At 39.6% G+C, this 20,334-nt stretch overlaps 1 protein-coding gene across 3 annotated transcripts in view; it reads left to right on the top strand.

Moving 5' to 3' along the window:
* Positions 1-20,334, top strand: part of fggy (FGGY carbohydrate kinase domain containing) — a 169,853-nt gene that overhangs the window by 140,505 nt on the left and 9,014 nt on the right. The window lies entirely within an intron of this gene.

Raw genomic sequence — 20,334 nt, 5'->3', positions numbered from 1 at the left:
CACAGCAAAATACTTAACACGTGCCTGATGTACCAAGGCACAATTAGAAAATGGCTTACCCTGCAAAGGAAAGAAAAATACAATATTAAAAATAGAAACATTTTGAAAATATTACAAAAACAAGGTGTTGGAACATTTTTGAAAGTTATGACTTGCCAGAAGAATTATTACTTATTTTAAAGATGCTGAAAGGAATATTAGTGTGATGTTTTCCAAAAGCCAGAAAGCACAGAAATCCCTTGTGCTTTGGCTGTTTACTGATACCTGACACCAGCTGACACCTGTTGCCCTTCTCTTCTGGTGAGTGCTTATGGCATTTAACATTTACACATGTCCATAGTGCAGAAGTGCACTGATATAAAATCTAAAAGATTGTTATCATAAATGTAGCTGCTAGAGACTGTCAGATTTGGCATAGTCTGCAGATGCCACAGTTCATACCATGCCTGCTCACTGACTATCATAAACAAAGAGTGTAATCTGATCTAGCATCTGCCTTTACTGTGAAATACAAGCTCTTTGAAGATCCTGGTAACCTATATAGGTTGTAATTTCATTTATATTCGGAGAAAAGCTGCATCATTTTACAGGTTTCAATTCATTTTCCTAAAACTTGACAATAATTTGTTTTACAGCTGCTGTATAATTCAAAACATGTATAAATAATGCTATTTTTGAACATGCAGATGTACAATAGCTGGAACAAGAAAGCCAGGAATGGTGATATATTTTCAGAATTCTCTTTTCTTCTGAAAGTATGATTGTGCATAGTTACAAAAATCATGCCACACCCCCACAACGAACCTAGTGGTGTTACAATGTGAACATGTGCAATAGATTGTTGGTAAAGTATTTTTATCCAGCTCTTTCCATGTGAGAGTTCATGGGGTTGGAAGAGGTGTTTCAACATGATTCAAAAATGGGAACTGACTTTCCCATCTATAATCAACATTGTCAAAGCCAATTACAGCCTGAGAACTAAATTAAAATATTAAAGCATTCTTGAATTGAGTAAAAAACAAGCACCCCAACAAGTAAATGTAATGTAATGGGCGGCACGGTAGCGCAGCGGTAGAGTTGCTGCTTTACAGCGAATGCAGCGCCGGAGACTCAGGTTCGATCCTGACTACGGGTGCTGTACTGTAAGGAGTTTGTACGTTCTCCCCGTGACCTGCGTGGGTTTTCTCCGAGATCTTCGGTTTCCTCCCACACTCCAAAGACGTACGGGTATGTAGGTTAATTTGACTGGGTAAATGTAAAAAAAAATTGTCCCTAGTGTGTGTAGGATAGTGTTAATGTGCGGGGATCGCTGGGCGGCGCGGACTTGGTGGGTCGAAAAGGCCTGTTTCCGCGCTGTATATATATGATATGATATGATATATCCTTTTTGGATCATTTTCATAGAAAATATTTATGAAAGAAGAAAATCCACTGTAACTGTGATCTGGACTACACTGAGTGTGTGATCTGATTAAGTAAGTAGATAGCACTGCTATGTTTCATATACAGCAAAATACAGCTCAAGGTGACATACCTTTGGATATTTTCAATCCTGACACATAAAGCATTTCTAAATAATATTGGCATCAAGAATATCTATGATTAGTGGTGAATGGCACCTGGTATGAACCAAACACCACATAATAAGTGCAACATATTATTTGGGTGAAACACTGGAGTCCTGGTGCTGAAAGCCTTCATCAAAAGAGAACTAAACCAAGTCTGAGAAAAAGAAATTGCAGACTTAACAAAAAACAAACATCCATTGACCTTGTACTGTTTTTAGTGCAAACCAATACGTGATAATCTTATTTTCTATTTTTCTAACCTTTCTAATCAAAACAGTGTGGACGATTTCAAATTAATAGAAATTCCAGAAATTATGAGACATGACTATATCTTGGTTTCAGTGCTTGCTTTATCAACTAGGGAGTGTAAATTATAATTTTTGCTCAGGTTGTATTTCTTTGGGCCGTGCTGAGCAGTACATTCTATGATTTAATTGGTAAGTTCTCCAGAGCTCTTGATCTTTCTTGTGTCACTAGATCATTGTGTCAAAGGGACCATCTGGCCAGTTTCATAGAGCAAAGTGAACAGTGACTAGGAGTTAGAAACCTGCCCTAGTTTCCTCCTTTTTACATGAGTCTACTTTGAGGAATCTTGCCATTGTCCTGACTAAATACTTCACTAAAATGTCCTGTGGTATTTTGAGGAATCTACAGCAGTATTATTAACATGCATTAACGTGTGTTGCATTTTAATACAGAAACAGACCACAGCAAATGAAGTGCACATCGGTGTACCTGCCCCACCAGAGCTTTCTCCCTAAGCTCTTCAACTCATTGTGAGTGATCCCTCACAAGGAGGATGACCTCTTCCATTTCAGTCTAATTGTAGAACAACAGGCACAAGTTATTTTTTTCTTTTTTCCTTTCAATTTTGATGAAAATACTTTTATCTTCCAAACAAGTAATCACTTAACAGACATTTTAGTGCAATTAGTATCAGCTTTCATACTGGTCTGGTTGAGTTAATACTGGTTTCACTGCCTCGGTGCTTGTGACATTGGTTTTGGCGACTGACAATTATTAATGCAGTATTCTTCCAAGTTAATTTGGAAGCTTTTCTGGAGGCAGAATTGGTGGGAACTCTCCACGATTCTTAGGAGATGCGAGAAACATTCACAAGTACAAAAAACTATAAGTGCACTCTAACTAACAGTACTCCCGTAGCTGTTGAAGTAAATCAAAGGTCCAGGAATTACTGGACATATTTCTGCACCCTTCAGTTCAAGTGATTTTTGACCACAAAGTCACTGATGTACATCTTGATAATAATATGCAGAGGACAATAGGACATCTGTCATCTTGGTGAATGATAGTCTCAATGAGATTAAGATATTAAGAGGAACACAGAGGAAAGGTGAAGAAGGAGAAGTCAATGTCAAATTAGAATGAGAAAATAAAACAATAGTGAGAGTAAATGTTTAAATTTAACAATTTAAAGAAAAATAATAGAAAGTTAAAAAATGAAAAGGTTAAAATCGGAAACAATAATGCACAACCTGAACAGAATGTGGTTCTTTGCTTTTAATTGTTCATTTTCTAAAATTGATTTGATAGTTACAAATCATTTATGCTGAAAATTACCAAGCATGACGGTAGTAAATTTAATGCCCAATGAACATGCAGTTGTAGCATTTTTTTTAAACTTACAAGATGAAAAATAAGATGCTGTTTGTATGAATTTGATGACGGTATCATCCAACAAATTCCTCATTACAACTTGCTGACCATTTTATTATGCTGTTCTCATGGTTTCATTTATCTGGCAGTTTCTAGTACATGATATCATCTATTATTTAGTTGTATTATCTCAGATTTCTGGTGTCTTAATTACAAAATACTTGCCAGAAAATCTAGAGAAATGCCAGCAGTTGTGCAGTTCACTCTGTAGTTTTCAGGAAGGTATGAACATAGAAGGCCCTAGCCACTTGAAAGGTTCTCAGCTCAGATTTTCTGACTGTAATCTGACATTGGATTCTTTTGGAGTTCATGGCAGAGCATCAATTTCCTGCAATTTTCCAGCAATTACCCTGGGGAATCTGCTTGTGGAACATGTGCCAGGTTAAACACAGTGCACATTCTTTGACACCATTCATTTTATTGAAGGGGGAAACTGCAAGCAAGTTAACTTTTATTTGTTTGTATTAACTTGATTTTTCTGTACTTTTCATATCTTTCAATGCTTACGATTATCTATAAATATCTCTAATTTAGTCATAGAGTGATACAGTGTGAAACAGGCCCATCAGCCCAACTTGCCCACACCGGCCAACATGTCCCAGCTACACTAGTCCCACCTGCCTGCGGTTGGTCCATATCCCTCCAGACCTGTCCTATCCATGTATCTGTCTAACTGTTTCTTAAATGTTGGAATAGTCCCTGCCTTAACTACCTCCTCTGGCAGCTTGTTCCAGACACCCACACCTTTCGTGCGGAAAGGTTACCTCTCAGATTCCTATTAAATATTTTCCCGTTCACCTTAAACCTATGTCTTCTGAACCTCGATTCACCTACTCTGGGCAAGAGACTGTACATCTACCCGATCTATTCCTCTCATGATTTTATTCATGATTATGTACATGATTAACTTCTAACAGTTTCTCAGCGTTTTGAATGTTTGCTTATGCCAGCTGTCAAAGCTTTCCTTTGGGTTGGGCTGGCCATAATGGCCAGAGGACTCTTGACTATGCAAGGTCTCGCTGACCATGTTGGAGGCACTTAGGAAATTGCTGCTGAAACATCCACTCCAGTAGGGGAGGACACAAAGGATTCATTTGCTGCTGCCTGGGAATTCCTGGCCAATATCTATTGATGACTAATTAGTTATAACAATTTAGTTCATTCCCATTGTCCAGACCAAGTTTAACTTTAGAATCATCTTCGGTTCCAAATACTGATGTCCAAAGTACCTTGGTGGCTCTGAATACTGAAGCCATTCTTCAAACAGCACACTTTGTTGTCACCTACATGTTCTGTTGGTTGTGAACCAAACAAGTTGAATTAAATTCCTTCTCTCCAGAGATACTGCCTGTCCCGCTGAGTTACTCCAGCATTTTGTGCTTACCTTTGATTTAAACCAGCATCTGCAGTTCTTTCCTACACACAAGGTGAATTAAATGCAGTTCCTGGAGACTGAGAAAATCTCAGTGTTCCCAGTTAAAGCAAACTTCCAGATGGATGTTGGGCTGTTGAATATATTAGCTTAATTGATTCATTTACCCTAAGGTTTGTTCATATTTACTATTAACAATTTTGGGAGGAAATTTTGGGGTCAATTCATTACTGGCCTGCTGGATTTCTGATGGGGCAGGAATTGCATCATTATGCAGAATTAAACCCATTGAGGCCAGTTTCCCATTGCAAATAAGATATTGTAAAGATGCAATTATTATTACACTTTTGTATAATTATCAGAATCAAAGATTTTCATTTTGGTAAATAGACATTTTCTCTTTTCAAATATAGAATATGACCATTAAGCATTCCAAAGACTAAAACAAGAAATGTTTTAAACACAAAGCTGGTCAGTCAACTTGTTGTATTAGTTTAGATTTTTAGTTTAGAGATACAGCGAGGAAACAGGCTCTTTCGGCCCACCGGGTCCACACTGAGCATCGATCCGGCATATTAACACGATTCTATACCCACTAGGGACAATTTTTATATTTACCAAGCCAATTAATCTACATACCTGTACGTCTTCGGAGTGTGGGAGTAAATTGAAGATCTCGGAGAAAACCCAAGCTGGTCACGGGGAGAACGTACAAACTCCGTACAGACGGCACCCGTAGTCGGGATCAAACCCAGGTCTCCGGTGCTGCATTTGCTGTAAGACAGCAACTCTACCACTGCACCACTGTGCTGCTCACGGTGGCGCAATACTATTACTGTTGAATAGTATTGAGAAAGGATCAAAATGGTGACAGAAAGGCAACAGAAAGGCCCAAATGTTGCAGCAGGAAAAAAATAGTGTTTCATTGGAATACTTTTGGCAAGTCTACCAGGCACTTAGTGTCCATCTGAGGATCTGTGGCAATTGAGCCTGTTTGGATGTTGCAGAGATTTTGTGTAAAAAGACACAAAGTGCTGGATCAGGCAGCATCTCTGAAGAACATGGATAGGTGACGGGTCGGGTCAGGGCCCCTCATCAAAGTTCTTTGTACCTCCCTTTCCATTCCTTTACCTCTTTTATTTATTTTGTCCCTTTCATCTTGTAAAAGTTATAAATACGACTTCAGAACTTTTACTTTTCTATTGTTAGTTATAAAGTTATATTTATAGCGTCTATGGTTTAACCAGCTCTGCTATTCACAAATGTCTTACAGATATATCTATGTCATGATTTCTGTGAATGTCTGTGGCTACTTACAAAGGAGCCTAGATATTTATACTAATGTTCAAGTTTTCTACAATGGAACTGCAGAGATCTTGATACCTTTCCACCAGCATTTAACTGCTTAGTGTCTCAGACAAAAGAACATCCAGCACTGTGAAAACATAATACATGTGAAATACTTCAGAGATTGGATTTCCTTTATTGAAAGCTTGTTACACAATGTTGATTTATCATTGAGCAGGCATACCAGCATCACAATGGTCCAAGGCCAGAAAAATAGTGAAAAGTACTTATTATGTATGTGTGGTGGTAATGATGAGACCAAAGTTCACTTCAAAGGGTTTTAAAAACAAATTTAGCCAACTGATAGTCAGGGATCGAGAAACTGTTAACAGCAATCTACAGACTCCTTGATCCATGAAACCTATGTTTCCCTTGATTGCAATGGCTTGAAGCCATCCTCAGCCAAAGGACATCATGAGGCCCACTCTCTGGGAGATTCATATACCGTGACATTGTTTTCCTCCCCAAGGCACGGAAAACTAATTTTCATGATTCCCCCAGCACCGTGCTCTGTCATTTTTAAAGTTCTGATCTTGCGAGGGTCAACACATGAATAGCACAGCATTAGGGAAATGCAAACAGGCTACGTTTTAAGCAATAGAAGGGAGCAAGTTACAATCATGAATGATAAAGCAAAGATGTTCTCATCTTATGCTTTTTATATGACCAGATTTTGTGTTACAACTTCTTAGATCAACCTTTTCAAGATGAACGTGCAGTGCCATTGACAAAGGTGAAGTTTGGATTCGTCCACTGTTAATATAAAATTCCAGTAATCATCTGTGTATTGACAAAATGTTGGCTTGTTCAATTGAGAGCTTGCAAAGCATGTTTAATCAATATTTTTTGATGCAACACTAGGATGTTAGATCCTAACTTTTAACCTTAAGAAATATTGGATAACTGATACCCATTTCCTTCTGCTGTTGCAATATTTTGTAATTGAAACAATGAAGACAGTTATATTGAAAATACATATTAATTCCTTTAACTCTCCTCAATCACAGTCTTTGTAAACTAATATTTCATAGGAAATATATAACATCTTAAGGGCCTGTCCCACTTTAGGCGATTTTAAGGGGACTGCCGGCGACTAGGCTGTCGCCGGCAGTTCGCTGGGTGTCGCGGGCATGATCGTGAGGAGTCTTCCAAGAATCGTAGTGGATCTCAGCGCGTCGCTGAGAAATCATCCGGAGTGAAATTTCTTGGCGACAGCTGGCTTGTCGCCAGGTATCGTTGCTTATTGGGGACACTATCGCATGCTGTCCTCAGGTTTGCTAGGTTCTCTTAGATGCATTTAGAAGCACATTATATTAAAATAAATAAAGTAATTTCAAAATACCATAAAATTCTTGTGTTTAACCAATTTATTTACCATCAGGACATTTGACAGGTAGATTGGAGGCGACAGTTTGACGGTCAGGTAAGCGTGGGTATTTCGCGATGTTTATGGCCATCAGCCATTACATTTAAAGTGGGCTCCCAACCCAGATATGCAACCCAGAAACCAGATATGCATCTCCCGTACATTTTCAATGAATGCCCACACACTTTTCACAAAAATCCACTTAACCACTTTAAACATTTTTTTTTTAGTAAACCAGTTTTATTAGTAAACTGGAAGTAAATCCAGTTTATGCCTTGTTACAGTGATGCTTGGTTTTTAAGTAGCCCATACAAGATGTTATAGTTCAAAACTCTCAAGTACTTACCAACTTGTCAGTGATTTCAGCGAAAATTAGGACGCCGGAGAAGCATTGACAGCATGGTAATTTCGCGATGTTTCCGAAGACGCTGTAATCTCGAACTGACGTGGTCATTGTCGTCGGGTAAAAGAAAAGTTCGGCAATCTGCTACGACTTTGACAGTTGCCTTAAAATCGCCTAAAGTGGGACAGGCCCTTTAGGCTTCCATTTCACCTCTCTCCCAGAAGCACTATATAGTTCTGAACTGTTATTCTGCAGGTTCTGGGAGCTCTTGGATGACTCAATCAATGATCATTTATTACAATTTTGAACATGTGACTGTTAAATTTTTCAATATCTTAAAACTTTCTCAATACAGTAGCTACACAACTACATTTTTGCTGTATTGGAATCTGGACAATGGCAATGTTTTTTTTTCCTTTCTGGTCAAGGATACTGAGTTTTTCCAATTGGTTCTTTCCTAGAAAACACATTTTTTTCCTTTCCAAGTATATCATTGATTCTTCTATTAGTATTACAATATAAATTGTTTCTACTAGCCTATTTTGTATATCTACTTCAAATGTTAATCGACTGACTTCTATGTTAGATGTGCCAAATCGCCTTCTTACTCACTGCTAAAAGGCAACTGCCTGGCATCATTAATGTGAATCTGTCCCATATGTCCTGAAGTAGCTTAATTGTAAGCAATGATGTTGCAGCTTTCATGAACAATTATACTATAAAAACTTAGTAGTATGTGTTTTTTATAAATAAAGTGGCATCTTCTATGGATCAGTAGTCCTTTTTGGCTATTGATACTTGCCATTGCAAGTTTATTCCATGGGTTACATGCAGAGTAAGGGATGATCATCGCTGACCTTAAACTACCATTCAAAGGCATACAGCAAGGAAACATCTCTCGTTGCACATTCTTTAACTTTTGTCAGTCTTGATGTTGAAACCATTTGTGCAAAATCTGGTCCGTGTTCAACAGAGATTTGCTTTATTTGTTGAACTTTTCTGTTTCTAATTGCAACATGGATATTGGATCACACTGTAACACATTCATTTTGGCCAAAGGTGATGTGCCAGTGTATTAAACAAATGGAGCAATGAAATGTAACAATTGAAAACAGTGAACTAAAGTGAAAACTCCTTCCTTGAACATACATATTCCATTGGGAAGCAACAGTTAGCTGGCCAGTATATCAACAATTGACTGTTAAAATTTGTTTCTGTTTGTGTATGCCTTGATCCTATGAAAGAAGAAGAAACATACCATGAGTTGCATGGCAAGATTGTTGTAAGTTTTTTTTAAATGGATTGAACCTGCATTGTTGTTTTTCATAGTATTTAGCTGAAGGTGCCTCAGAAGGAACATCACAGTACCAGGACTATTTCATGTATCTTTATGCACTTTGTTGAAGATTATCTAAAACAAAATGGATTGCCACTAGAGTATTTTAGCTCATTCATTATTTGTCCTCTGAAAATCAATGATTATTAAAAGCAAACTGAGAAAGTAATCATCATTAAGGTTAGTGTTCTTAGTCACACCATGATGAATACTTCAGGTTCCTTTTTTAATTCATTTTATGATCTATTGCACGTTGTTTGCATTAACTACACAATAATGCCACCTGCTGTAAAGTACTTAGAATTACAGATACTTTTGTTTATTAATATTCCTTGAAATTAGGTGCTGGGATTAATCTGTCTTTAACCAAATCAAGGAGACTAGACTATTTAAGATTGACTATAATCAATTTCGTAAGCAATGACTGAATAATTGGCTGAGCCCAAGTTTTGTGAGTGTGTGCCATGAGTGCAAATTCAGCAAGCATTGATTACACTAGCCTAAAATCTCTAGAAGGATAGTGAGCTGGTGGTGGAAGTCTTTTGTAAAAACATTACTGGAAGGGATACTGGAATTTTCATGCTTAATTCTGGAACCATTGGTAAGCATGATAAATAGAAGTTATTTACCCACCGAGGGCCAGGAAGTCATAACTGCTGAAAGATCCTGCATGGAAATCTGCTGTTATTTTTTGTGACCCTATTTGACAGAAACATGAAGAACTTCAGTCACGTTGGTTGTGTTTTTATTTGCTGGCTTCTGTGATGCGTTGAGTTGAGAATAAGTTAAGGAATATTCTAATCTGGAGGTAAAGGTTGTTCCCTAGAACAGAAGATACAGGGAATTTGGTTATAATCTTTGGCTATTTTATCACTGATTTGATCATGAACTCATTATAAGAAACTGTTTGCTTTTTCACGTTTGTTGCATTATAGTCAAATTACCAAAATATATTGTTACTTACATTATGAGTAGTTTGAAAAGAATTAAATACTTGTATCAGAATGACATCTCAGCTAGTTGTCCTGCGAGGTATGTCATTTTCCCACTGCAGAATTATATTAGGCATCAATAAAGCGCAAAGCTCCTCAAAAATCAATGTTATTAAACTTCTCCAAACAATAATTCAATCCCAAATCATCCTTGAAGCACTCTAACCTTACAGCACACCACCTGGGTGCAAAAGACCTCAATGTATCTTTATCAGTGATCTTCACACAGTGGGTGAACCATCCTGGTCATCTGAGATTCTATAGTGTTAGCTTTACTATCAAGGAAATGGCATGGGTCTGTGAATGGAGTATATTTTGTTTTTCCTGATTACTGCATGATTGGACCTTTGTTTATCCTTAATCAAACCCTGCCATGATAATAGTAAGTCAACCAGGTCAAACTGGTGACAGCCAAACCCTTGCAGATATGAAGTACCAGAAGTCTACAGTCACTGGCCATCTTAACAATTCTCACATAAGTAATGACAACCTTCCCCAGGCGAAACCCATTGCAGGAACACTTTGAAAATTGTTCAGGTAAGAAAGATATCATGGGTTGACACTTTCAAGGGGCTTTGTATTTGGATCAGTGATTTGGCAGCTTTCAGGAACCATTGAACAATTTGTTCATTCCTCATACCTCTTAGCATAAGGTGTTGTTGTGACTCCCCTTGCTCCTAGTCACTGTGACCTTCACTATTGAATGATGATTGGAGGACTTCTACTTTCTTCAAGTCCAATCTTTCTCTCGAGCAAACTTATGAATGATACAGAATACCACTGATATGGGAAATCCATTGTGGTGAGTTTGGTAAAGAGCTTCCTGAATCATCCAGCTATACTTCTGCTTTAGTGGATCTGAGTACTCAGTGATTTTTACAATAATTGACAAAAAAACATGGTGTCTTGGTCCTGTACGCACCAATTCCTTTACCAGGCAGATTTCTAACAGTCTGCATAATGAATAGAAGCCTCTGGCTACATTGCCCAGGATAAATTGAGAAAATTGACATATGGCCTGTATATTCCTGATAAAGAAGTAATTTGAGCTCCCAATCATAGCAATGTAAATGTGACAGGAGTGCACAGACCCAGCAAAATTGCTTCAATAGCCTTGACAGACCACCGGCAGTCCTTGCTGCCTGGTTACACACAGGGAGGGACCCATCTTAAAATTGCATGAGGTTCCTGAATTGCATCTAGGCCACTCAAGAAGGCTGAACAAACTGCAGGGTTGAGATTAAGGTGCTGTAATATATGAGCTATTTGGCTGTAAGAGGTCTAAAATGAATGCAAACAGAAGATGAACCTTTGAAAGTTCGTCTCCAGAGAATGTTACATGTAATCATAAATTGAACTCATTTTATCCCCTAGCCTTTCCAGAACTGTGGAGTTGAGACAAACAGATCAGCAATGTGGTGGATTGCAGAGAGAAGCCTACAACTTGACTTCGCTCCTGTAGCCATGAATAATTTTGTTTCCAGCATGTAATTAGTCAGTTTGCATCTCTTTTTGCCCCCCCTCTTTTGGCTGATGCCAACCACTTTTGTGAATTATAGCCAGTGGAAAATGTACACTGAGTTCTGAAGGCATTTCTAAACCCGTTGAATTACTGTTAATGTAGCAGGGCATTCTTCCAAATTACGTTTAGTCTTGTACTTCAGATTTATTGCTCTTAAGTGAAGGGTGACTGTATATAAAATATTCCTTTTTTTTTGTAAAGGACAAACTTTTTATTTATGTAGAGCAAATCATTGTTATAGTTATCAGAATTGTATCGCATCAGCAGCAGATTAGGAGAAAACATAGTATAATGTAAAGAGAACAATCCACACCCATACTTCAAAATAATTAATATTTATGGTTTACTGTGACTGAAGCATTGATTATTTTCTTCGTAGCTGTGATTTGCATAAATGATACACTGCTAACAATGTCATTGTATTTTTAATGCCCATTAAAGGGTAATTTACCCACCTCCCCAACTAAATGTGAACTTGTCTACTACAGTCTTTACCACAATAGATTCAGGGTGGTTGGGATGGCAGTGCATCCAAGTATCCCACTGTGCAGAGACGCCTCAATAATTATATCACTTAGGTGAAGCTTCATGTTTCAGAATTTTGGAGCCTTATACTTTTAATGGTGGTTGCTGTATTTCCCGGTATTCTATCTCTCCTTCCTTAGTGCTATGTCCATCTCTCTCCCCCAATCAACTGAAAATGGTAGGGAAAAAGATAAATCCAGAAATGGTGGAGAATGGTCTATTGGTTATGGAGGTTAGTCTGAAGAAGGGTCTTGACCTGAAACGTCACCCGTTCCTTCTCTCTGGAAGGCTGCCTGTCCCGCTGAGTTATTCCAGCATTTTGTGTCTATTAATGGGCTGGAAGGTGGGGACAAGAGGAGCCTAGTGGTTTTGGGAAAGGAGGAAGGAGGTGGGAGCAGAAGAACAGGAAAAAGAATGAATGCTCTGCCAACAATAGATGAGGTAAAATTAAAGCACAGGTGTGGACATTAACAGTGAGACCAAATGCAATGGAGATTTAGACATTGGGACAATGGAAGTGTAACCTTACCCAAAGCAGGAGTGAGTAAATCTGGTCAAGATAACCAAGAAAATAAGTAATTTTATTTGGAACTAGACCTAGTGGACCCGTTGGGCCCAAACCTCTCCTCCAATGGTGCAGCACCCTCTCCTCTCCCCTCCCCTCCCCTCCCCCCAAACTCCCCTCCCTCCTCCCGCCCCCTCCCCTCCCCTTCCCCTTCCCCCCACTCCATCCTCCTCAACCCCTCCTTATCCCCCCTCCCTCCCTAGGAGATAGATTTAAGCTTTAAAATGTGAATAACTTAAAAAATATAACACCAATTTCAATTAAACTTTTTCCATTAGCACCAAAGGGACGACGGTGAGTAAGCTGGGCCTACAATTGTCACGCTGTCGTGTGCCGTTTTGGCTGTAGTTCAGGAACAAACATATAGATTTCGGCCACTAGAATATTAAAGAAAAATGAGATAGAGGTCCGGCAAGGGAATAGTCAGGTTAGAAGGGTGAAAATTTGCAGCGTAGTTACTGAAATGTTCCTGTTGTCGGGAAAGAACAGGATTCACCAATACGATAATCATCACAGTGAGAAAGAAATGAAGGGAATATAAGAAAATAACTGCAGATGCTGGTACAAATCGATTTATTCACAAAATGCTGGAGTAACTCAGCAGGTCAGGCAGCATCTCGGGAGAGAAGGAATGGGTGACGTTTCGGGTCGAGACCCTTCTTCAGACTGATGTCGGGGGTGGGACAAAGGAAGGGTATAGGTGGAGACAGGAAGATAGAGGGAGATCTGGGAAGGAGGAGGGGAAGGGAGGGACAGAGGAGCTATCTGAAGTTGGAGAAGTCGACGTTCATACCACCGGGCCGCAAACTGCCCAGGCGAAATATGAGGTGCTGCTCCTCCAATTTCTGGCGGGCCTCACGTCAACTTATTTATATCGGCGAAACCAAGCGCAGGCTCGGCGATCGCTTCGCTGAACACCTGCACTCGGTCCGCATTAACGCAACTGATCTCCCGGTGGCCCAGCACTTTAACTCCCCCTCCCATTCCCAGTCTGACCTCTCTGTCCTCCTCCCACTTCCTCCAAACCAGAGGCGTAGCTATGGGCACTCGCATGGGCCCTAGCTACGCCTGCCTCTTTGTCGGGTACATCAAACAATCCCTGTTCCAGACGTACACTGGCCCCATCCCCGAACTCTACCTCCGCTACATCGACGACTGCATTGGTGCTACCTCTTGCACCCATGCAGAACTCTCTGACTTCATACACTTCACCTCCAATTTCCATCCTGCCCTTAAATATACCTGGACCATCTCTGACATCTCCCTCCCGTTTCTGGACCTCACCATCTCCATCACAGGAGACAGACTAGTGACGGACATTTACTACAAGCCCACCGACTCGCACAGCTATCTGGACTACACTTCTTCCCACCCGGTCCCCTGCAAAAAGTCTATCCCCTACTCCCAATTCCTCCGTCTACGCCGCATCTGCGCCCGGGATGAGGTGTTTCAGACTAGGGCTTCCGAGATGTCCTCGTTCTTCAGAAAACGGGGCTTCCCCTCCTCCATTATAGATGAGGCTCTCACTAGGGTCTCTTCTACATCCCGCAGCTCCGCTCTTGCTCCCCCTCCCCCCACTGGCAACAAGGACAGGATCCCCCTCGTTCTCACCTTCCACCCCACCAGCCAGCGGATCTAACATATCATTCACCAACATTTCCGTCACCTACAACGGGACCCCACCACTGGCCATATCTTCCCATCCCCTCCCCTCTCTGCGTTCCGCAGAGACCGTTCCCTCCGTAACTCCCTGGTCCACTCGTCCCTCCCTACCCAAACAGGAGGAGCAGCACCTCATATTTCGCCTGGGCAGTTTGCGGCCCGGTGGTATGAACGTCGACTTCTCCAACTTCAGATAGCTCCTCTGTCCCTCCCTTCCCCTCCTCCTTCCCAGATCTCCCTCTATCTTCCTGCCTCCACCTATATCCTTCCTTTGTCCCACCCCCGACATCAGTCTGAAGAAGGGTCTCGACCCGAAACGTCACCCATTCCTTCTCTCCCGAGATGCTGCCTGACCTGCTGAGTTACTCCAGCATTTTGTGAATAAAAAGAAATGAAGGGAGGTGGCCTGGGTAGCAATGTGACTGGAAGTCTGAACATTTTAATTCACCTGAAATAACAATGGAAAATGTTGGAAATGTCTAAGAATTGTTTCAGATTTCAGGTATTTAATAGTCAATAGTCGTTTATTTGTCACATACACATAAATGTGTAGTGAAATGAAACATTACCCGCAGTTGAACAATAAGACCAATAAGAATAATCAATAAAAATGCAATAACACATACAATCATAAACTAACACCAAACAAAAAGAAACATCCATCACAGTGAGTCTCCTCCAGTCACCTCCTCACTGTGATGGAAGGCCACAATCTCTTTTCTCTCCCCTGCCGTTATCCCCCGCGGTCAGGCTGTTGAAGTTGCCACGTTGGGGCGGTTGGGGCTCCTGACGTTGAATTTTGTAGTATCTCACTTTTTTTTTTAAACACAAAGTGCTGGACTAACTCAGCAGTTCAGGAAGCACCTCTAAAAGACATGGACAGGTCAGACTGAAGAAGGGTCCTGGCCTGAAACGTCACTTCTCCATGACTTTCGGAGATGCTGCCTGACCTGCTGAGTTGCTGCACTTGGTTTTTTTTTGTAAACCAGCATCTGCAGTTCCTGATGTCTGAACCTTATTTTTATCTTCTTGATTACAATTCCATTAGTTTAATTTGTATCTCGCTCTAATACTATCACCCACAGGTGGGATGGACATGTTGGGGGGGAGGGGGGGAGTGTGGGTGGCACTTCAGCCCCTCATATTTTATTTAAAGATGATGACTATCCATCACTTCATACATTCTTACCTCTTAAGTCACACTTAAGAGGAATGTTGGACTGTGTGAAAGGATCAAGGGTAGGCACTATGGATTTTTATTGTAATACCTCATAAGTCCATTTAACACAGGAGCAGACAGGGAAGTAGGATGTGATCTATATACTAAAACCCTTGTTTGTTTGTTTGTTCCTGAACTACAGCCAAAACGGTAGACGATTGTGCGACAATTTTAGGCCCATCTTACTCGCCGTCGTCCCTTTGGTGCTAATGGAAGAAGTTTAATTGAAATCGGTGTTATATTTTTTAAGTTATTCACATTTTAAAGTTTAAATCTATCTCCTAGGGAGGGAGGGGGTGGGGGGGAGGGAGGGAGGATGAGAGGGATAGAGTGGGAGGCAGGGGGGAGGGGAAGGGAGAGGGAGAGGGGGAGGGGAGGGAGGGGGGGAAGGGAGGGGTGGAGAGGATGGACATGTTGGGGGGGAGGGGGAGGTGGCGGGAGAGGGGAGGATGCTGCAGCAATGCAGGAGAGGTTTGGGCCCAATGGGTCCATTTGGTCTAGTTTTAATTAAAAATCACATGCAGTTAGACTCCTTACCACAGTGTCAGATCGCAAAAATCAATCAGTCACAAATGCCATCCTTGAATCAGTCGCAGTTTCAATTCATATACCACCTAAATAAAAATAGCTAATTTAGCAAGATCATTTTGGGCCGTTCTAAATGGCCAAATGGAAAATAATGTACAGTTCTGAGGTGGTACTGATCGAACATTAATGGATCAGAGACGGGTTTTCTGTTCCCAATGTCATGCCATGGTGAATAAAAATTCTATATTTTATATTAATCGCTCCTATGTGAAAACATGGTCTGAAAGTTGGGTTGAAACAATCTTTACAATATAATTTGTAAGTAAATTGAATATACATTTGAAAAAAAGAAATGCTTGTTCACTGGTGAAGAGGCAAGGGAGTGAGAACAGTTTGGTGCCTCTTTCACAATTTAGATGGGCCAAATTCTCATCTTAAGTTTCGAATGATTCTAAGAGGGGAAACTACATGTCCTTAGATACATCAGATTGTATTTTTTTCAGATGGATTTGTTCAAGAGAATTTTCTGAGTTTTGTTTTTGGTAAATAACTGTAATATGAAAAGACAGAAAATTTTAGCTGTGGACACCTAATTCCTCATGTGTATATCCAATAGATAATATCTCTACTGCAAGCACAGATTTATAAAGTTAAAAGCATTTTTAAACCAAAGCCACTCTCTAGAGATCTGCTGATAACCAGAAAACAGAGCAATTGCCACATAGCCTTTATTGCCATTGAGTTTCAGACTTTGAAGGGCCATCTTTGTCTTCTCTGTCCATGAATCAGAGAAGCAGTTTACCTAGGCATCAAATTAATATTTTCAAGTTGAATGGAAGTACATAAATAACTCTTCAGATAAGTGTTTTAATCTTATTTGTTTCAAAGAATGTAGCCCAAATTATATTGAACTGTATAGGTTAACCTCAGGCCACAATACGTTCTTTGAGAATAAGCCTGGTTAAATTAGATGGTATATTATGCAATTTAATGGGCTTTTAAATACTTTCATGTATCATTTTGTCGTTATTTTCATTTTCCCCAGACATTTATTGAGATTGCTTGAGTTAAAGTAGAAATAAATGGCATTATGATCTTTCCAAACGAATGGCATCTTTGTTCCCGCACTGGCATTAGCAAGATTGCTTTGGAATACTAAGCAACAAAGAAATAGTCATCATGAATGGTTTCTGTTTGTACCAGTCTCTCTTTTTGTCATAAAATATTTTTGAAGTTTTATTTTCTTCCCGGAGCTTAACCTTGGATTATTGCCAGTCAGTCAAACAAAATACCATCTGAAATTATTTTTTTTAATTATTTCTCTTTTCAAAATAACAACCACAACTTGCAAGTGAAATTTTGAGCTATTTAAAACTGGAGCGAAAAGAAAAGGAACTCTCAGACAGTAATTGGTTTGTAATGGAGTTACATATTAATCTGTTTTTGCACAGTCTTTAACCCTTTTCTTACGAAGAATTTTAGGAATTTACTTCTTTAAATAAAAATAAACATTAAAAAATCATTTGATCCGAATTCATAAGGAATCGGTTAAACGTTGCTGAGAAAAAGCTTTTGAGGCAAAAATCCCCCCCGAGGCAATTTATCCATGTATGAATATAACAGTATAGCCCGTTATAAGAGAAAATGTATGTGCTTTTTGATCAGGGTCAGATTCTTACCATATTTGTTTCTGAATATTTTAGTTTCGTTTATTGTCACGTGTACCAAGGTACAGTGAAAAGCTTTTGTTGCGTGCCAACCAGTCAGTGGAAAGACAGTACATGATTACAATTCATTCACAATGTACAGATCCACGATAAAGGGAATAATGTGGATAATATTGGTAAGATGTTCACAATGAATGATATGAATGGGGAATATTAAGTAACAGAAGCACCTTGGGATACAAGTCCAAAGATTCCTGAAGGAAGCAGCACGGATAGATAAGATGGTAAAGTAGGGATATGTCTTTTTATCCAGGGTTCAGAAGTAAGAGCAGGGAGGTTGAGGTACAACTTTAAGAAACATTGCACATGCCATAGTTGGTGCACCATGCACAGTTCTGTTTGCCACTCTATAAGAAGAATTGGATTACACTGGAGAGGGTGCAGAGAAGATACATCAGGTCGTGGGATGGAATGAAGAGTTTCACTTATGATAAATAAGATTTAGTTTTATTTTGTATGAGTACATAAATGAACAAATTTCAAAAGGAAATTTCTAATATACAAACAATAATGTAACTTGAAAATATTTTAAGAGACTTCTCAGGAAATGCAAGAAAAATACATATGGCAGTCAGTAACGCTGAGTTACTCCAGCATTTTGTGATACCTTACTAGACTAAGCATTCATCACAATATTCCCAACTCTCAGGAAAGCAACAGTCAGAAAAATTGGAAAATTTAAAACGAAATATCTCATCACTGCATTTAAAAAAAAAAAAATAGCGAATGAGGTTACAACCAAAGTAAGTTTCCAAGTGGCTCATTTGTTAGTTAAGCAAGGAAAACCATTTACCGATGGTGAGTTAATAAAATCGTGTTTGATTTCCTTGTTATATAAGTACCTACATAATATCTTCAATCTTGTCTCTTGGCCCGCAAAGCCTAAATTATTTAATATCTGGCCTTTACAAAAAAAGGCTGCCGACCCCTGGACTAAAGCAATGTCTGAATTTTTTTTAAAGAGATTTGGATACAACTGATGATGTAAGTGTTAAAATAGTTACCACTTACATTCTATTTTACACCACATCTTAACATTTGCACGCATAGCCAGTTGTACTTAATATAATTGTATTTATTTGTTTTTGCATTTATTGCATATATGTTTTTACGCACCATCCGGATTGGCTATTTTTTTAATTTCGTTGTACTCGTTGCAATGACAATAAATGAATATTATTATTATTATTATTATTGTGCAAAATAGCATGCACTTCACTCAAGATATAATGTAAGTTACTCACTGGCATTCTTGAAGGAGAATGTGGCTAAACTGGTATCAGTAATAATAAGTTGGCCAAGAATGAGCTTGCACCCCATGGCTCTTCCTCCTGAAGGATGCTACCCATTATACGAGAGACTGTCCATGGCCAATAGCTGTACGGGAGCCAATGAAGATGACTGTATGTTCAAATCTAAGCCTTTTTCACATCCCATAGCTCCTTATCTCACCAATTTTTAATGACTCGCAAGTTTTTGATGATATAGGCATGCACTTTATTTTTGCTTCTCGCCACTACCTTCACTCACATTTGCCTCTACCCTTGTGCCTTTCTCTTTTTAGCTAGCCAAGCTGGTCAGCCAACAGTAACTCAGCAAAAGAGAGCACTTTCATCATCTGCCACTTACACCTAAGCTATGCCATGTACCTGCTACCCAGCAGCTGTGATTATATGCTATTTCTGCTCAGATGACTACTTTGATGGGGCAATCTGTGGAAGAAGGCTGGTAGTTGTGTTATACTAAATACTTGGTACATTACTTGATCTTCTGAAAAGCAAGGCAAGAAATAACAAAGCGAGTTGGGGAGTCCACCGGCAACCTTGCACGGAGCTTTGCATGAAACCTGGAACCCATCCTTTCCACTTTGTAAGTGGTAAATATTTTAACACTTACAAAAAACAACCATTGTGTTAGCTGATCTTTCAATTTCCATTGAAACACAAACGGAAGCCACGAGTATATTGCTTAAAGGGTTTCATAGCACAACAAACGGAACTTCACCAGTTTACAATGATTGCTGAGGACAAGCTAGGAGAGCCAGTAGTTTCCTCAACTCGTTCTTCTCTCTTAGGATACAGCATTTGTGACATTAGCCAGCTATCCAGGACTGTTGCCTTTCTTAATGAGAGGACGTCTCAAACCAAATCTTATAGACCGAGAGCTGCTGGAGGTTGACCTCCAAGGTAATTTTCAGCTTTTTCCATGACGTTTCCGCAGCATACGTTCAGTTAAGAAACAGTGTGAAAGCCATGTGAAGGAGGGCACTAAGGAATGTACAACAATGACTCGTTGATGATTGTCCAAATTTAGTTTTAATTGAATGCAAGGAATTTTCTTCCTGATTGTCTTCCTGCTCATCATGCTTCTCTTCCTCTTCACAAAATGCTGGAGTAACTCAGCAGGTCAGGCAGCATCTCGGGAGAGAAGGAAAGGGTGACGTTTCGGGTCGAGACCCTTCTTCAGACCCTTCTTCAGACTGACCCGAAACGTCACCCATTCCTTCTCTCCCGAGATGCTGCCTGACCTGCTGAGTTACTCCAGCATTTTGTGAATAAATCGATTTGTACCAGCATCTGCAGTTA

This window comes from Rhinoraja longicauda, chromosome 11, assembly GCF_053455715.1.
Source record: "Rhinoraja longicauda isolate Sanriku21f chromosome 11, sRhiLon1.1, whole genome shotgun sequence".
Taxonomy (NCBI): Eukaryota; Metazoa; Chordata; class Chondrichthyes; order Rajiformes; family Arhynchobatidae; genus Rhinoraja; species Rhinoraja longicauda.
The sequence above is the reverse complement of the archived record's forward strand: the minus strand, read 5'-3'. Positions and strand labels throughout refer to the sequence as shown.